Source organism: Sinocyclocheilus anshuiensis, unplaced genomic scaffold (genome assembly GCF_001515605.1).
Source record: "Sinocyclocheilus anshuiensis isolate Anshui unplaced genomic scaffold, SAMN03320099.WGS_v1.1 scaffold942, whole genome shotgun sequence".
Classification (NCBI taxonomy): Eukaryota; Metazoa; Chordata; class Actinopteri; order Cypriniformes; family Cyprinidae; genus Sinocyclocheilus; species Sinocyclocheilus anshuiensis.
The window spans coordinates 658264-663483 of record NW_015536531.1 but is presented as its reverse complement, the minus strand read 5'-3'; the positions used below and the strand labels follow the sequence as shown (position 1 = coordinate 663483).

Below are 5220 nucleotides of genomic sequence, written 5' to 3'. Positions count from 1 at the left end.
GCATAAAATATCATTGGCGCGATGTATTAAAGTAAAAAAAAAAAGCATGTGTGTGATGCAAGTCATGTTTCTCAAGCTCTTTAGATTAAGCAACTGTCTTCTACTATTAACAATTTATTTCCATTTTCCATCTTCAATGGAAATGTTGCTTTATGTTAAAAAGACACCTGTGGGTAAATCATGATAATCTGTTTTCAATAGTAGTCCCCGGCCCCCATCATGTACACCTTCTACAGAGGCACCATCGAGAGCATTCTGACGAGCTGCATTACATGTGGAAGAATTGACAATAAAGCAGACTTGACTTGACTAGTCAAATTCATCATATAAACATTAGTTAAACAATGACGTGTATCAATAAAAACCACAAGAACAAGTGGTTTGGTCCTTAAAATTGAAATGAAGTACATGGATTCTATTGTTTGTTTGGACGTTAAGTTTTTGAGTCAGATCGAGGATAGCAGGACTGGGGCCTTTGGGTGCATCCAAAATCACTAACTGCTTGAGTCGAGGCAGACGCTGAAGTTGAAGAAACATTATGGTGTCTGAAAGAGAGAAGTTGATTAGAATGAAGTTAACCGAGGTCAGACACGCATACAATGTTTACTCATTCTGACATAATATATTTACAGTTCATGACAATGAACTCTCACCTCACTTTCAGGATATGCAGCTTTGGGAAAATCTGGGGCATTTCTGTGATTACATCACAGATGTCATATAACAACACAAGTCCAAATAGAGATGAAGGAGATCCGGCACCTGCTCTCCCACAATCCTGACAGACTCCAACTCTGCCTTCACTGTATTGATTCTGCATAGACTCTGAGTGGGTATCCTACTAGAAAACACAGAGAAAGGACAAAAATGTAGAGGGATTTACTGCATAAAAATCAAATAAGTTCTGAATTGAGTCTTATCTTCCTTAACATGCTTGTCGTAATGATCCAAACGTTCTGAAACAGAAACTAGGGCTGTCAGTAGATTAAAATCAATGGAAACACTTTACAATAAGGTTCCATTTGTTAACATTAGTTAGCATGAAATAACAGTGAAAAATACTTCTAAAGCATTTATTAATCTTAGTGAATTTTAAAATTTACTAGTGTATTATTAAAATCAAAAGTTGCATCTGTTAATGTTATTTAATGGACCTGAGCTAACATGAACAGTTAACTAACATGAATAAAGATTAATAAATTCTGTAACAAATGTATTGCTCATTGTTAGTTAATATTAATGCATTATTTACATTAACTAATGGGACCTTAATGTAAAATGTTACCCAAACAATGAAAATAACAATAAAATAATTTAACACAATAATAAATATTATTATTAATGTTACAATTGTATATGACTGCTATTAAATATTTTGAATAATAATAATAATTATTATTATTATTATTATTTCATTTTTCTGTGGGTCTCCAATTAAGCTATGAAAAACCTGTCTGAGTTTATCTTGTCTATGATTTTTTTCTCAAGTAAGGAATTTGTTTTGTTGGTATTTTAATTGTTACATTATTTTATCTTACGGCCTCCTTTGGAATTTACTTAAGTTCCCCGGGTTGAAGACCCTTTTCTGTCTTTGCCAAGGCTACAATGAAGAATAACCAGCATTGGGCGTTTTTCATACTTACAAGAAATGTTGAGCTCTGAGAGTACATGGAGCCCTTGCAAACATTTTGTAAGGCAGCAGAAGCTTGGATCTTTAAGCCACTGTATGTAATGCACTGTTAGTTTGGACAGGGAGGACAGACTGTTAAAGGCAACAGAGGAGAGTCAGGGGTCTTCTTCATAGTTCAGCAGCTCCAGGCTGCTCAGGCCAAACTCTGCATCTGGAGTCACTCCTGTGTGAAAGACAAGATGGGATGGGTGATGGCATTACAAAGTTCTTCACCATAGTTTTCTTTCCTGAAAGCATACACTGTAAAAAAAAAATCCGTAAAAATTATGGTAAAAAAACGGCAGCTGTGGTTGCCGGAATTTTACCGTAAAAAAATACGGTAGCAACATTTTAGGTTTTACGGTTTTAACTTAAATTTACAGTTAAATACCGTAATTTCATTAACTGATATAATGTTAATATACCAACCTATTAAAGTACTGAAATCTGTTTTGTACCTTTGTAATACAATGATAACCACCAAATGCAGGTGGTGATGAGAAAGTCACATGATGAACAAAAGCCCATCACAAGCAGCTTTTAAATAATAACATATATAGAAGGTGCACAGTGTCATTCACACAAACACTAAACACTATCATGGTAACATACGTGCAACTGAAATAATGCAATAAACATTAATTTAACAACATTAGGTGTAACACCTAAAAAAAGGTTCTTTACCTAAAAAAAAGAACAAAGAAAAGAACAAGAAAAAAGGTTCTTAACCTTCTTACCTAAAAAAACTAAGAAACAGTTATTTCAACAAAAAAACATCAAATTTGAATGTAACACAGGGAATTCTGGGAATGTCAATTTACGGTTATTCACTGTAAATTATACGGTCTTTTTCACTTCCAAAAACGGTATACTACCGTAAAATTAAATGTAATGTCCAATACAGTTTTTCACCGTATATAGTACGGGAATTTACCATTAACCATTTAACAGGTTTTTACTGTAGCACTTTTACAGTCTTTTACCGTTAAATTCACGGTCATTTTTTACAGTGTACATACCAACCTTCAGTTGGACAAAAATAATCATCAGGAAGAATCCCATATTTTGGCCCCAATCTCAAGGAAAGGTGTTTTAAGTTGGGCAGACGCCTCAACATGCCATGAAGAGCAGTTTTATGGATAGAATTTTTATCTTCATGGTAGTGTAGTGTGGTAAGATTGACAAGTTGCGAAATAGCAGCACTTATCTCTGATATCGAGGCTCTCTTGACCTCACACAAGCAGAGATGAGTCAGTTGTTTCAAAGATAAAAGTGAGCTGGTCAGACTCCGACAGCAACACTGACGGATGACAAGCCTCTGGAGGTGTTTTAAAGCCCCCAGTGTCATCAGAGCTGTGCCATCAGCGCACTGAACCAGAGTAACTGAACCGATCCACGTCAGCCAAGTCACAATTTGTTGCAAGACTTTTGCTGTTGCCTTTTGAACAACAATAGACTTGATTTTCCTTTGACAAAGAGTTTTCCAGAAATGTGAGTCATAGAATTTTTGGAGGACAATAACGCTGTCTTTCCATAAGGACCAATGGTCAATCAGTCTCTAAAGTACGTGCAGAAACGAACATTCAGTTTGTCAGAGAGAAATCCAAACACATGGATCCAAATTTATTCCGGTAGTTGAATCTCAGTCATCGTCTCCTTCAACAAACGACGAAATGTTAACTGCACTTGTATTTCCTAACATTATAATTTAATTTTTATACACTGCTCATTTGGTATTCTCTCCAAATACATATTTCCGACATATGTGCGCAATACGAACTTCACTAGCGAGGCGTGCTGTGCACGAATCGTTCTTTTCAGCCAGGGAAGCCAGGACAACATATCACAGCCACCGGAAACACCAGAGACACAGCCCATCTCACCAGACACATTATCCCTCTCTCCAGCATCTCCACTTCTAAGCTTCTCACAGAAAATGGAGGAACTGGTGTATGCTGGGACCAAACTCTCCCACTCCTTCTCTGCAAGCCCCCAGATATCAACTAAAAAACGGCAGGCACCACAAACACCAACGCATGTGGGCCCAGCTCCAGTGAGAGCTCTCCGGCCACTGCCACAATGCCAGGGCCCAAACCCTCCTCCATCTGCTGTAGGTGAACCAAAAACAACTGATAGCAGCTCTCAGTGATATGTGTTGGGTCCCCGCTATGATAGCAGCAACATTCACAAATGTTTACCGAACAAGTGGGAACCCAGTGTGCCTATAGCTTTCGCTATTTCTGTTTTATCACATGATAGAAAGTCTAAGGCCTTCTCAAGCCGTACGGCTGACCCATCTAATCTGCGGCCTGTTATGCGTCAAACTAAGATTGCTTTTGAGACAAAAACCAATGCCATGAAGTTAGCATTTTTAAACATTTGCTCACTAAAAAATAAATCATTTCTGATCAATGACTTAATCACCAAGATAATGCAGAAAACAAAACTACAAAAGAAATTATAACTGTTTTAAATACTTTTGACCTGATTCAGCATGTGCACGGACCCACACACAATCGTGGACACACCCTAGATTTACTCATCAGTAAGGGTCTGAACATTTCATCCATTGTTATTAAGGACGTAGCACTATAGCTTGTGCGGATGTGGGGGAAGACAAAACTTGAAATTCACTATAGCATCTATAAAGACAGCCTTCGTGCTTCCAATGTGGAACTAGGCAAAGCTAGACAGTCATTCTTCTCAAACCTTATAAACAGTAACTTAAACAACACTCGCACTTTTTTTGCTACTGTTGAGAGCCTAACAGTTGTTAAGCCCCTCCTGAAAAAGAGCAATCTTGATAACACCATATTGATACAGACCAATATCAAATCTACCTTTTATAGGCAAGATTATTAAAAAGGTTGTTTTTAATCAGCTTAACTACTGGTTCAGGTCATACTTAGAAGGGAGAGGTTATTATGTGAGTATAGGAGAGCATAAGTCTAAGTGGACGTTCATGAAGTGCGGAGTCCCACAAGGATTAATTCTTGCACCACTCTTGTTTAGCCTGTGCATGCTCCCACTAAGTCAAATAATGAGAAAGAACCAAATTGCCTATCACAGCTATGCAGATGACACCCAGATTCACCTAACCTTATCGCCTAATGACTACAGCCCCATTGACTTCCTCTGCCAATGCATTGATGAAGGTCAAACAACAAAAAATCAAGTCAGGATTCTTGGTGTGATTCTGGAGTCAGACCTTAGTTTCAGTAGTCATGTCAAAGCAGTAAGTAAATCAGCATACTATAATCTCAAAAACATTGCAAGAATTAGATGTTTTGTTTCCAGTCAAGACTTGTTCATGCCTTTATCACCAGCAGGGTGGACTATTGTAATGGTCTCCTCACCGGCTTTCCCAAGAAGACCATTAGACAGCTGCAGCTGTCTAATGGTCTTCTTGGGAAAGCCGGTGAGGAGACCATTACAATAGTCCACCCTGCTGGTGATAAAGGCATGAACAAGTTTCTCCAAGTCTTGACTGGAAACAAAACATCTAATTCTTGCAATGTTTTTGAGATGATAGTATCCTGATTTAGTTACTG

The 5220-nt window shown here is 37.7% G+C and overlaps 1 pseudogene; it reads right to left on the bottom strand.

Moving 5' to 3' along the window:
* Positions 1 to 354: 354 nt before the first annotated feature.
* LOC107694846 (uncharacterized) lies at positions 355 to 3319 on the bottom strand (annotated as a pseudogene).
* Between the last annotated feature and the right edge of the window lie 1901 nt (positions 3320 to 5220).